This window comes from Suncus etruscus, chromosome 9 (assembly GCF_024139225.1).
Source record: "Suncus etruscus isolate mSunEtr1 chromosome 9, mSunEtr1.pri.cur, whole genome shotgun sequence".
Taxonomy (NCBI): Eukaryota; Metazoa; Chordata; class Mammalia; order Eulipotyphla; family Soricidae; genus Suncus; species Suncus etruscus.
In genome coordinates this window covers 19,096,215-19,111,007 of record NC_064856.1, presented here as the reverse complement: position 1 = coordinate 19,111,007, position 14,793 = coordinate 19,096,215, and the positions used below count along the sequence as shown (strand labels likewise).

Here is a 14,793-nt window from a genome sequence, read left to right as displayed (position 1 = left end):
GACTCATTCATGTGAGGCTTCTGCCAGGATCCAGGCAGACACCCCAGGACCATTCCTTGAGGGACTAAAAGGAGTTTCCCAACAAGAAAGAATCTGCCTGGGTCGTTTGGCATCCACATATCATCTTGATCCTGGGAAGTTTCCCCTCACTAACAGACAGCAACCTAGGTTCCTAATAGATGCAGACTTTGAGTTTGTAATGCAGATCATTCGACCAAGGCAGAGGGGCCCCAGCATGCCAGGTCTGAGGCCTTCTCAACCTCTTTCAGTGCCTCTCCATGTACCCAGAGATTTTTCCTTTCCCCTCTCTCCAGTTCCTTCCCTGTGACCTTACCTGCTCCTTCATTATTCATTCAGATCCTTCACCTCACTTATCCCCCAGCTACTCTGCCATACCCCAACTTCTCTCTCGCCCTCGCCCTCTCCCTCTCATATTATCCAGAGCGATTATCATCTAATTTAGTGCCTGTTTGGAACAATCAAAGTCACTTGTATCCAGAGATCTGCAGGAAACCGTATCTTCCTGGACCAAGTACCTCAGATGTTGGGGAGTGCAATGGTTCCTGACCATTATTACGAGTGAGGTCTTGGCTCCAGGTGATAGGGTAGAAGGGCAGAGAACACACAGTCTAATGCAGCACTGCCAGGCAGAGCCAGGTCCTAGCACATGGAGGGAGGGTCCCAGGCAAGTGGAGTACATGGTCCTGGAGTAGTGGCCTGGCTCCAGGTAGACATTGGGGCAAGTGGCCCCCTCCCTTTACACTGTCCCAAACCATCCCCTGTCACCTGGGATTCTTTCTTCTGAGAGAACTTCATTATGGATTGGATTAAATCATAAGAAATCTCATCCCAAGCTTGCCAGAAAACAAGTTATTTTCAGCATCCGTGGGCAGGAAATGGAGAAAAAAGTCATGAGCTGGAAGGAGTGACGGAAGAAAGGGAGCCCAGGCAGGGAAAGGAGGGCTACCATGTCTCCTTGACAAAATGTGAGGTGCTAAAAAACTCAAAGAAGTCTTGAGAAGTTAGAAAGTTTTGTGTTTTGGGCCGGCGAGATAGCATGGAAGTAAGGTGTTTGCCTTCCATGCAGAAGGACGGTGGTTCAAATCTCAGCATCCTATATGGTCCCCCGTGCCTGCCAGGGGCGATTTCTGATTGTAGAGCCAGGAGTAATCCCTGAGCACTGCCGGATGTGACCCAAAAATAAAATAAATAAATAAAGTTTTGTGTTTTGTTTTGTAATACAGGAGACAAAGTCACATTTACTCCAAAAGATTAGATAAAGCAATTGATCAAAGTTACTTCGGGCCCCTCCTAAGAGTTCTTGTTTTATTGTTGTTTTAAAATTTCTTTTTCTTTTCTTTCTTTCTTTTTTTTTTTTTTAATTTTTGGGTCACACTCGGCAGTGCTCAGGGGTTACTCCTGGCTCTATGCTCAGAAATCGCTCCTGGCAGGCTCGGGAGACAATATGGGATGCTGGGATTCGAACCATTGACCTTCTGCGTGCAAAGTATAAGCCTTACCTCCATGCTATTTCTCTGGCCCCTTGTTTTAAAAATTCTTGATGGAGCCAGAGAGACAGTACAGGAGATGAGCCACTACTGACCATGACCTTGGTTCTAATCTCTGTTTATATTGTCCCCTGAGTACCACTAAGAATCACTTCTGAGCACAGTGCCAGAAATAAATCCTGAGCACTGCTAGATATGCTGCAACTCTCTCCATCCTCCCCAAATTAAAAAAAAAATTATAGATGACTTAAAACAATCCAAGTCAGCAAAAACGGATATTTGTGGCTTCTTAAGAGATGACACTTGAAAAGCAGGAAATCCCGGCACCTTAAGTTCCAGTCTCTCAGTAAATAGTCTGAGAAGTTTTTTGGAGGAGGGCAGATCTTTTGTTTTAGGGACACTGAAAGGATTCCTGAATGCAGCTGACTTTAAGCACACTTTTCATGTAGAGTAGCTAAAGGCTATTACTTCCCATGGCTTGCAATGAAAATTGCTGTCAAAAAAGTTTTTTAGTTTTTTTCATAGCATGGAGATAGTATGAGGAGACAGAGACAGAGAGACAGTGATAGAAAGAGACAGAGAAAGAGAGAGAGACAAAGAGATAAAGATAGAGAGGGAGAGAATCCCAGGTTTAATTCTCAGCACTGCATGGTCTCTCAGCACTCCAGAAGTGATCCCAGAGCATAGAGCTAGGAGCAGCAACTGAGCACTGCTGGATGTGAACCCTAAAACATCTTTTTTATATTAAAGTTTAAACAGTTACAATTAGAATACTTTGGTGTGATTGACAGGAGGCCAACAGTGATTAAACAGAGACAGAAACATAATGAGGGTAGTTTTAGCCATGGGGTAAGAAGAAGAATGAAAAAGGAACAGTGTTAACCTTGCCTGAGGCCTCTGTCAATGGCAGAGACAGAAATAGGCCTACTGGCTCCCTGTTAAATCTATATCTTTATGATTCTTTGTAGTCCCTACCCCACAGTTAATACTCCCTCCACTTTACAGATGAGCAATCTGATAAAGGAACTTGCCTCAGATCACAAACTGGGGAACAAAACAGTTTTGACTTTGTGTTCTGAAATTCCCAGGTCCACTGATTCTCTGCAAAGTTTCCCCCACCTTTCCATCAATATCTCTTTGATTCTGTTTTCCTATGTCATCCATGTTTGGAACATTGAGCACACTGCATTTATGAACTAATAATTTGTTCCATCTGGCTGATGATTACTTTTCTGTTTCTGTTCCAACATTGATCCAGACTTTAACCCCAATTATGGAGGGGGTCAACATAATATTATGAAATCACATAAATCACTGCCATGACCATGTGGCTAATAAGCAATAAAATCAAATAAGCAGCAGCACCATTCCCCAGCACTGAAGGCCAACTGCCTCAAGTTTCTGATTCTAAGCCAATCATTCATATCTTCCAGACCAGGGTCTTTGGACCCCTAGCTAGAATACACTGGCACTGGCACCTGTACTGGGTCCACTCAGTACCCAAAGATAATAGAGATGAGGACCAGGAGAACTGTCTATGGGAGGAAGCTTGCTACAAAGGACAAGGGAGTCCAGTTAGGGAAGAGACCACTATAACAATGATAGTTGAAAATGATCATTCTGGAACAAGAACTGGGTGCTAAAAGGAGATAAAGTGATATGCATGATATCCTTTCAGTAACAATATTGCAAATCACAGTGCCTAAAAAATGGAAAAGAGAGAGAAGGAAAAAGATAAAGTGTGTGTGTGTGAGAGAGAGAGAGAGAGAGAGAGAGAGAGAGAGAGAGAGAGAGAGAGAGAGAGAGAGAGAGAGAGAGAGAGAGAGAGAGAGAGAGAGAGAGAGAGAGAGAGAGAAGCTTGGTCATTCTAGCAAAACACCTAGCCTACCAGCAGCTAACTGAGGATTCAGGAGTGAATCTAAAAAGGCCAACAGAAAATCTATCCAGTCAATTCAAAGAATCATTGAGAAATAAGCCACTAAATGTTTCGGGGTTACTTATTATGCTACAATAAGCAACCAACATAACAGTTTATAAGGTTGACTGACAGGAATGACTGACATTACTACCTCAGTGTTCCCAGGAAATTTAGGGTCCTTAAGTCAAAGGTAATTTTGTGTCCTCAATTTCCTCTTGATGTGTTGGGAACCCTGACCTTCTCCCTCAAAATGTGGGTTTCATTTCACCTTTTTTGTGTACATGTCAAAAGTATCATTTCCCTCTCCCTAACTGATCAAGTCTTCTATTTCTCCTTTATTGGTTTTCATCTCAGCTCTGGACACAAGTTCTCTGGTCAGACTTGGTAGACAGTCTGGGTGGTGGGACCAGCTCAATACATTTGTGCCCACAAAGAATGACTATGGCAAATAATGTGATATTCTGAGCACATTCTAGAACATTTTTCCTTTTTTCTTTTTTTTTCTTTATTTGGCCACACCCATTTGACGCTCAGGGGTTACTCCTGGCTATGCGCTCAAAAATCGCTCCTGGTTTGAGGAGACCATATGGGACACCAGGGGATTAAACCACAGTCCATCCTAGGCTAGCAATTGCAAGGCAGACAAACGCCTTACCTCTAACACCACTATTCCGGCCCCTCTAGAACATTTTTCAAACCCATCTTCTCTTCACATGGTTTATTGATGACTTGGATGTTAGTTATTGTTGAAAGAACTTAGACTTCATGCATTTATTTTGGGGTAAGAATGAGGTTTTAAGTCACACTGGACAGTGCCCAGGAGTTACTTACTCCTGGTTCCATATGTAACTTAAACAAAGAATCAAACAAAGATTGGCCACCCTGAGCAAACTCTATAGCCCTTTCGTGCATTTAAAAACTCTTGAGTTTTGGGGGGCTGGAGAGTTAGCATGGAGGTAGGGCATTTGCCTTGCATGCAGAAGGACAGTGGTTCAAATCCTGGCAGCCCATATGGTCCCCCAAGCCTGCCAGTAGCGATTTCTGAGCGTAGAGCCAAGAGTAACCCCTGAACGCTGCTGGGTGTGACCTAAAAACAAAAACAAAACAAAACAACAACAAAAACCTCTTGAGTTTCTTTGAATAAAACCTCCATTTCTCACTCCATAAAAAACAGAGACCTGGACTTGATCTTCGACATGCAAACGAAACAAAAATAAAACCCCAAACGGGGACGTCATGTGTTCTTGAAGCCAAGTAGAAATAAACTATGCCAGAAATACCTCCTCCATCTCTTATGGGGTGAAAACACTGAGAAATGCCAAGGGCAAGAACTTCCTGGACTTCAATGAGCATTTGACAAGTCTCCTATCTATTTCCTTATCAAAATCTAAGAGAAAAGCCAAACTCAAACCCCAAGCAGAGGCCCATAGGCTCTGGGTCCAAGAAGGTTCAAGAAGAGTTCAAACTGGAATCACCTCAGACCATGCCTGGCCATGGTCTACTACCAAAGCTTTTTCTTGCCAAGAGTCTCTCAGAATCTATCCAGATTTCTGAGCTACCGTAACAGAACCACAATATCATTTCATGAGTGAGAACAGACTTGCATGCCAGAACTTCATTTAAGCATGGTCAACTAATTCTGCATCTGGACCTGCCTGGGAAGCCAAATTATAATCAGAACATTACAGAAAGACACATAAGCATCATGTTTCATGGCAGTATGTCAAATGGGTTGACATCTTCTTTTCCACAATTAAATTACCCTTAGCAACAGAATGGCAGTTTCAAGAGAGTTGGTTGTGTTGTCTCTCCCTAGAAAAATATATAGATAACAAAGCTCAGAAATGATCCCCTGATAGGCATCTGTTCTTCCCAGGCTCTCTTTATAATATTATCCATTGCTAACCTTCTGCTTACTTCCAAGTGACTGTGCTAGACTTGAAGCTACAACTTGGGCTGGCTCAAACTCTCATTGACTATAGAATCATCAATAAATGTCTAAAGAGGGCCAGACTGTGTGCTATGAATGCCCATGAATGAATCTTTACTCTGATCCCTCACATATTTTTCTATAGTTCTGTCTTCAGGAAGAAATCATCTTCCTAGTTTTTGTAGGAAAAGGAGGATCTTTAAAAAAAAAATAGTAGAGATTCTTGCTATTATTTCTGCATACCAACTATAAGCACTTGGCATACCAAACAAAAACTTACTTTATTCAGTAAAAACTATTTTATGCAAAATAACAATACAGATAAATTCATCTTAATTGAAGAACTATCCCAAAGTTAAAGAACTTTGATATATTAACCTGGAAAAAGTCTCTGGGGTTATGCATTTAGGCTCTCTATTTGGCCTGATCTATCAGGGGTTAGGGAATCTAGTCCTAGGGCAGCCACAGTTGGCAACTTAAATTATTTGATATAAAATAAAAACATCAGTCTCTCAGTCATCCTGCTCACATTTAAGAACTCAAAAATCATATGAGACTTCAGAAAAAAAATCATATGCGACTAATAGCTACCATACTAAACATAAACAGCACATTCCCACTATTGGAAGGGTGTAAGTTTTATCAGATAATTCCATTCTAGAAGAGAAATTTTCATTAATTATGGGTCACATGGATTAACAAATGCTGGCATATGTCATATTTAATTGTCACAGGCATCCATTTTCCCATTATTTCTTTTTCTGGTAATAGCATTCCTATGGGGTAGATACAACAAATCTTTAAGTGTCAGTCTTTATGTTTTGGGGAGAGCTAGATGATGCCAGGGGTAGGCATATTACTCACTTCAGACTAATAATAAGATTGTATCTTTGTTTTTTTCCACTGTGGTTGGCTAACAGTTGGGTATATAGCCAATCTTAGCCAATGAGATAAATTCTGAGACCTGGTGAATCATACAACTATTAGGAAGAAAAATGTTTTGTGTGTTGCTGAAAGATGCCTACTGGTGAGACAGCTAACAGTCAAATTTGTAGGGCCCTCTGTCCATAATGTGCTTAGTTTGGGCTAGATTTGTCACTGGTAACACAATCAAAATAATTTGATCAGGTTGTTAACGATCTTAGAACTCAACAAAACAAATTTAGTCTTGAATGTTAAAAGTCACTCACTATCCAGCAAGACTTCTGAGGTGCTTCTGAGACATTCTGTAGCTAATCTGAATGCTGGTTCCATGCATATGTTTAACATGTGCAAATATACTCTGCTGTGCTCTTTTCTCTATGAAGGATGTATTTCAACCATTTGAAAAACCAATTGCATAAGGACAAGATGGGGGAAGATGTCATTTTACCAATGGAAAGCCAACATGAAGGTTCTAGTTTCTTAAAAGTTCAATATGAGTCAACTGTGGCTGCCCAAAAAGTCCGCTGGAAACAAAGAAAAAAAAACCTATAGCAAACTCTTAACCAGAGTAGGGAAGTTGACAGCTAATTCACCCACGAGTGACCCAGATCAGACAAAGCAGAACATGTTCACAAATCTCAAAGTCATATTTCATTAAGTCAGTAGAGCAGTTCGTTTGGAAAGAAGAGAGAGGACAGGATATAAAGTGGACAGGCTTCAATGAAACCCTAGAAAAGTTAACTTTATCAAACACACATACAGTGATTTTCCACAGAAAATCCCAAAAAGAACCTACTGAAATACTGAGACTAAAGAGAGTTCAGTAAAGTCATGTTAGACAAAATGAATATGCAAACTTTAGAGCTCTTCTTTCATGAACATAATAAGATATCCACAGGTGAAAAACTCCATAACTTTCCAAAAGTACCTACCGTATTTATTGAGTAAAACACACAGATTTTTCTACCAAAAAAAGAAATCAAAGCTTGGGTGTGCATTATAAATGAGGGTTGGGGAGGGGTGGCAGTGGTGGGTGGTCCAATGAGGGTGCAGACAAATTGTGAGTTGACACTGCACCTTTTCCAGGCTGCAGCCACGCACTGTACGCGAGGGTGAAGAAAATAAAAATGTCAAGAAACGTGGCCTATCTCTCGTGACATCCTGGGTTAAAACATCATGGGAAGACACACCAAAAGAAATGATAATCAAGAGTTTTTTGAAGACAGGCATCAGCAATCAAATGGACAGCACAGAAGACGACCTGCTGTGGAATTCAGACTCAGAAGAAAGCAAAGAAACTGGAAAAACAGATGTTCCTGCCAACTGGGACACTGATGAAAAATTAACTCGAGAAGAATGGGAACAATTCTTTAGTGAATCTGATAATGAGTCTGACTTTGAAGCATTTTAAATAAATATTGTTACCGGTCATTTTATTTTGGTATTGTTTTTATACCAGTTTATGTTGTCAATAAATGATTATCATGGCCGCACATGTTCAACAACTTTTTTTGTCAATTACAATGCTTGGTGTTAAACAAAATTTTATACGATTTTTAATCGAAAATTAGGGGTGCATGTTATACACAGGTGCGCTTTATACTCGAATATGGTAAAAGAAATGTTGCTCAATGGACATATGTGCCATTTGCCTGCTCTGAAAATTCATTAGTCAAGATGTTATGCTTGTCCCAATTCATTCTTTTCCAATTCAGTTTTTAATTGTGATAAAATATATACAAAATGAAATGGATCATGTTAACATTTCTTAGTGCATAGTTCAGTGGCATTAAGCACATGGACATTATTGTGCAACTACCACTATCATACATTCCAGAAATTTTTTTTTTGTTTTTGGGCCATACCCAGCGGTGCTCAGGGGTTAATCCTGGCTATCTGCTCAGAAATTGCTCCTGGCAGGCGCGGGGAACCATATGGGACATCGGGATTCGAATCAACCATCTTAGGTCCTAGATCGGCTGCTTGCAAGGCAAACGATGCTGTGCTATCTCTCCAGCCCCCCCAAAATTATTTTAATTGTTTCACACTAAGACTAATCTTTATTACACTGTAGCCTCCCATTCTCCAATCTCTCTCATCCTTGACTAAAGTTTGTTTTGTTTTTGACTATTGATTTGCTTGTCTTATTTATTTACTGTTTTGTTATGTATATTTTTATTATTTACTTGTCTTATTTACCATGTGGTGAAATATACATGACATGAAATTTTCTATCTTAATCATTTTGTTGATTTGTTTGTTGCATGGGGCTTTGATGAGTGTAGGGCGATGGTCGACTCAATAGTACTCCAGGGCTGTTCCTGGCTGAGTGCCCAGAGGTTGCCTCTGGTAGTTCCTGGGAAACCATATGGTGTTGGGGGTGGAACCAGGGTCTCCCTTGGGCAAAGCATAAATTCCAGCTTTCTGAGCCATCTCTCTGGGCCTGTCTTAACCATTTTCGTCTATACCTCAGTGATATTCTCACACAGATTTGTAAGATTAATATATTTTGGATAAATTTGTTTTGATCTTTTGGGGGAAACTGTACCAAAAATAGCTTAAATACCATGTGAACATCTGTAGATAAACAAGAAAGGAAGAACAGTATGAGAAAGGTCCATAGCCTTTGCTCGCTGGTCCTTTATAGCTGCTAACATTTATTTCACAGTGTTTCCTCATCTGATCATATACAGTAATGCTTTCAATTTGTGAGCCACATGACCTCTGCTGAAATTCCCTGGCCTTGTCATGGTAGTGTGAAAGCAAATGCAAACAATATGCAAATGATGGGTGTGCCTTGTCTCAATAAAACTCTACTACTGACAAAAACAGATGGTGGGTCAGAGAGACAATTCAATGGGTTGAGCACAGGCTTTGTAGGCTAGAGGCCCAGATTCAGTCCCTAGTACTACATATTCTACTGAGCACATCCGAGTGGGATTAACATCTGAGTGGTACCCCAAGGTCCAACCATTTCTTGGAACGAGGGCAGCAATAGGCTCAACCCCACAATGAGCGTGCAACTTGGTTTTCATTAATCCAGAGCAGCGGCACCCGAGATGATCTCGGAAGTAGGGGCTGATCAAGACCAGGTGTGCCCTCCCCCCAAAATAAAAAAAAAAAAACAGATGGTGGGAAGGTTGGGCTTTAGGGCCCTAATTTTTGTTGATGTTTTTATGGGGGGTCACACTCAGCAGATCTTGGGGCTATAATGCAGTGCAGAGGTCCAATCCAGGATCTACACATTCATGCAAAGTATGTACTCTATAACTTGGGTTATCTCCCCAACCTAAGACACTACCAAACTTTGATATCATACATCCTTGATATCCCCTAACCTTCAGACTCATTGATGTCTATTTGCATATTTAAAGGACATAACAGTTGGGCCTGAAAAACTTTTCTCTCCCAACCCCTACGCACTCTGACTTCAATCATTCCTTTTTTTTTATATTGGAAATCGTTTATGGTATTATAATTTACAAAGATCTCGCTATACCCCATGGTCCAACCATTTCTTCCGACGAGGGCAGCAATAGACTCAACCCCACAATGAGCGTGCAACTTGGTTTTCATTAATCCAGAGCAGCGGCACCCAAGATGATCTCGATCAGCTCCTTGGTGATCACGGCCTAGCGGGTGTGGTTGAATGTGTGGTTGAAGGTCACAGTGAGCTTGTCGATCATCCGAGGTGTTCTTGCTGGTGTTGTCCAGGGCCGTCATTCGGGCGCTCTGCTCGCTGGTGGTGGACTCCTTCAGCGAGTAGTAGATTATGTTGGCCAGACTGTACTCCTGGTATTTCTGTAGCACGTTAGCATCAATGTCACCATAGATACTCATGTTCTCAGTCTGGCGATGGTATGGAAAGAAAAGATGGGTTTTTTTCTCTGTTTTGTAGGAAATGACAGACCTGAATCGGTTAAAGATGATGGAGCCTTCGTCAAACTCATATCCCGAATTCAGCAACTCAAGGGCGATAACCGAGGCGTCTCCAAAGGTTGGGGGCTTTCTCCCCACTTCCCCACAAGAAACTGGTCCTAGTGAGTCGAGTCCTATGAAGGATGCCCCTGATCTTATCGCCAATCCCAACGATCATCACTTCCTTGCCAGCTGCTGTGAGCGTGGGCACGATGTTCTTCATCTGCTTGGCCACCGAGGAGTGGCTGGCACCACAGAGCCCACGGTCTGAGGACACACCAATGAGAAGGTGTTTCTTCTTGTTTTCGGCGCTTGGATGTCAGCTTTCTCCTAGAGAGCCGGTGAGCCCATCCCGAACAGCCAGCTGCGCCAGCTTCAGCTCTTGCCTGGCTCGGGCGAACTTGGCCGCCGCCACCATCTTCATGGACTTGGTGATCTTCTTAGTATATGGACTGTAGCCGCCTGGTAATATCTTTCAAAGTTGCCATTTTCCGTACTTGAATCCATTGTGGCTGCACGGCCCGAGAGCCCCAAGACGGCCGCCATGGAGAACATGATGGCAGCGCTGCCAATCATTCCCTTCTTAAACTATGGAACTACCATCTACTGAGTGAATCAAGCTGAAGAGGCAGCAGTTATTAATAAGTCTTCATTTCTATGACTTGAAAACAAACCCTGTTAGCTCCTGCTCTTTGTTTTTAGATTCCCCCAAAGCCCTGGTCATGAGCTTTCTCTTCAGCTCCCAGCTTCCATTTAGGCCCCAAGGATAAAAACTCAGGCAGTTCAGGGGTCAAAGAGATAGGACAAGGTCGTAAGGCACTTGCCTTGAGTGCAGAGGATCCCAAGTCAATACCCGGCACCACAGGGTCCCCAGAGCATCACCAACAGTGACTCTAGAGCAGAGCTGGGAATAGCCACCTCATATGACTCAAACCACCTCCCCCTAAAAAAAGACTCTGACAGTCTGTTCTCCACTTAGCAGCCAGGAAACACTTTACACAATCTAGATCTCATCATCTGTTCCCTGGCTCAAAACCCAAAGAGCGGTGGTTTTCATCTCAATCGAATTAAAAGTGTCTTTACCTGGGCTTCAATAGTCACATTCTCCAAGGTCCAACTTCTAATACCAAACTTCTCACTACCAAAGAAGCCCATCCATCCCAAACCCTGGAGCTATCTCCTTCTCTGCTGTAAGAAATCAGCCCCACTCGCCTCTTTATACTTGGCCTTCCAAGCTGTCCTTATTTCTATCCTTATTTTGTGTAGGTTCTTCAAAGCATAAGTAGATACCTAACTTGGCTGAATCCACAAAGAAATGTAGGGCAGAAGTTACTTTCTAACTACAGACACTCTGCATTGGTGTATCAAAACAAAGAGTTACAGACAACTGAGCAGACAGACCCCATCTATTCCTCCAGACCCATCTTGGCCTTTTGCTCTCTGCTTGGGTGGTGGAAGCATTAAGTAACATGCAACAGAAGGATGCACACCCTCTCTGCACCCTCCTAATGTTTCAAGCAGGTTCTTACCCCCTACCCCTTGCAACCAAAGGACAAGAATAGCTTCCCACTGTTAGTTCTAGAATGATAGCATCATCCATGTTGGTTCCCAGAAAACTGTGTCCCCAAGACACTTTAAGGTATTCAGAAGGTCAAAATTATTTGGAGTCAAACTATTTACATAATAATACTAAGATGTTATTTACAAGGCAGGAGAGCACCAGAGTTAAGGTTCTTGCCATTGCAGGCAGCTGATCCAAGTTTAATGCCTAGGGCACTACTTGTTTCCCCCATTCACTGCCAGGAGTGACCCCTTCCACAGCAAGTAGCAGAAAGAGCCAGACTGGAAGCATAGCTGGGTGTGACCCCCAAACAACAAAAAGACATTATTTTCCCTTTTTTCTTGATACTTGCCCGATAAAAACAGAAGCAATGATGCATAAAAAACACTTCCATTGGGCCCGGAGAGATAGCACATCGGCGTTTGCCTTGCAGGCAGCCAATCCAGGACCAAAGGTGGTTGGTTCGAATCCCGGTGTCCCATATGGTCCCCCAGTCCTGCCAGGAGCTATTTCTGAGCAGACAGCCAGGTATGACCCAAAAACCAAAACAAACAAACAAAAAAAAAACACTTCCATTAAACCTGTTTACTAATCACCATATTTACTGCTTTCTATGCACAGCTTTTTGAAAAAAGTCAAACTAAAGAAGACACACAGATGGAGAAAGAGCATATGAAAAGAAGCTCCACTTCACATGTCATCAGGGACTGAAAACTAAAACAGTGAGATGAAGCACCTGGGTCAAAACCAGGCATTGGCACTGCCAGATACTAATGAGAGTGCTGAGCAGCAAAAACACACTTCGTAGTCCTGGTCGAAATATAAAAGGGACAGCCACTTTAACAACATTTTGTTGAACTCCTATACAACTAAAGGGTTCTCAGTTGTCAACAAATTACTGCTCTGGTGAGTTGTACTGAGAATGGGAGAAAGTGCATGGAAGGCAATGGGGATACATAGGACATCCCTTTACTTTCTCCTCTATTTTGCTATCAACCCAAAATGGCTCTAAGCAAAGAGTCTTAAAAACTGGAGAGATAGTATAGTGGCTAAAGGTACTTGCCTTACACAAGGCTAACTGAGATTCAATTCCCAACATCTATTCTGGTGGCCCCAGCATCACTAGGAGTGATTTCAGAATGCAGAGTCAGAAGTAAGCCCTGTGTACTGCCAGATATGGCCCAAAACAAAACAAAATTTAAATTAAAAATAGTCTCAGTGTTGTTAAAAATGTATATATTAAAAATTATATAAAATTGTATTTTAAAACTATACATTAAAATTTATAGAGTAGTATATTAATATAATTTACATAATATAATCTTTTTTTTTTTTTTTTGGTTTTTGGGCCACACCCAGCAGTGCTCAGGGGTTACTCCTGGCTGTCTGCTCAGAAATAGCTCCTGGCAGGCACGGGGGACCATATGGGACACCAGGATTCGAACCAACCACTTTAGGTCCTAGATCGACTGCTTGCAAGGCAAACACCGCTGTGCTATCTCTCCGGGCCCACATAATATAATTTTTAAATGTTATAAAAATTCTATTAAAAAACTGGAGCTGGAGAAATAGTACGGTAGATAAGTCATTTGCCTCATACCACATGATCCAAGTTAGATCCCTGAAATTCCAGAGGGTCCATTGAGCGCTGCTAAGCATATTTCCTGAGTGCAAAGCCAGGAGCAATCCCCGAGCACTGCTGGAGTGTGACCAAAAATATATTTTTAAAATGCACTTCTAGTAGAAGCAGACTGGTAAATGTGAGGCAAATGGGGTGGGTGGGTAACACTGGGGGGGGGGGTTGGACACTGGTAAAGAGATCAATGTTGAAACATGGTATGCCTGAAACCCAATCATAAATAACTTTATAATTTCACAGTGACTAAAATCTCAGTGAAAACCCAGACACCAAAACAAAACACACATATTCTATAACCAGAAGGCAGGGAAGAAATAAGCTTACTTTCAAATGGTCAAGTAGTTGGGACTGGGAAATAGCTCAAGATTTGGAACAATGTTCTACATATGGGAGTCTTCAATCCTGTCACTGCCTGGTCCCCTAAATTCTGTCAGGAGTGACTCTGAAGTCAGATGCAGCCACTAGTTACACTCCCCCCACAAATAATAATAAAAGAGAACACAGACAGATGTGTTCATTCTTAGTCCTTGCTAACATCCTTTTGATATCCTGTGTTGCTAAATGAAAAGCATGTTTCAAGCATGACCACTGTCTCATCTGCATTCTAGAGCAACAGTTTTTCACTAGTCTAATCCCTTCTCTGGCAGAACACTTTTTATTAAAGGATGGTCAGCAAATGATTATTATTCATACTTCATTATCTATCAGACTTTTCCTCTACAACACACAGAGATCTTCTGAGTATTGATTGCCTGTGACAGAATTGAGCTTTTAAGCAAACCTCAGAATTTTAGAAACTTCTATTCCAAACTTAGAGTTCCCTGGTACTTGAAGTTATTTTTCTCTTGAAATTTTTATGTTGTATGAAATGTACCAACATTCAGAAGGTAGACCTAACTTATAGAACCCGCATTTGCTCATCTGCCCTGACTTCTTTAAAAGGTAACTGAAATTGGGGCCGAAGTAATAGCACAGTGGTAGGGCATTTGCTTTGCAAGCTGCTGACCTGGGACAGACCGTGGTTCAATCCCCAGCATCCCATATGGTCCCCTGAGCCTGCCAGGAATGATTTCTGAGCATAGAGCCAGGAGTAACCCCTGAGCACTGCTTGGTATGGCTCAAAATAAAAGTAACTGATGTGAATCACTGTGCAAGTTTAAGGTATACAGAGTGAAGATCTGATGTATACATAGATTGTACAAATGATAATACAACAAATGAGTTATCCCCATCCATGGACTCACATAATTACATTTACGTGCGATAAAATATTTAAGATCTACTTTAGCAACCTTCAAGCTAACAAAACATTATTATTAATCATAACCACTTTCGATTTCTAGAACCTATGCAGCTTACAACTGGAAGGTTATACCATTTGACCAATTATCTATC

At 41.7% G+C, this 14,793-nt stretch overlaps 1 protein-coding gene and 1 pseudogene across 2 annotated transcripts in view; both read right to left on the bottom strand.

The window, feature by feature from the left end:
• Nucleotides 1–14,793, bottom strand: part of PPP1R16B (protein phosphatase 1 regulatory subunit 16B) — a 122,081-nt gene that overhangs the window by 65,727 nt on the left and 41,561 nt on the right. The gene's annotated exons all lie outside the window — the stretch shown is intronic.
• Nucleotides 9,841–10,753, bottom strand: LOC126017408 (ATP synthase subunit gamma, mitochondrial-like; annotated as a pseudogene).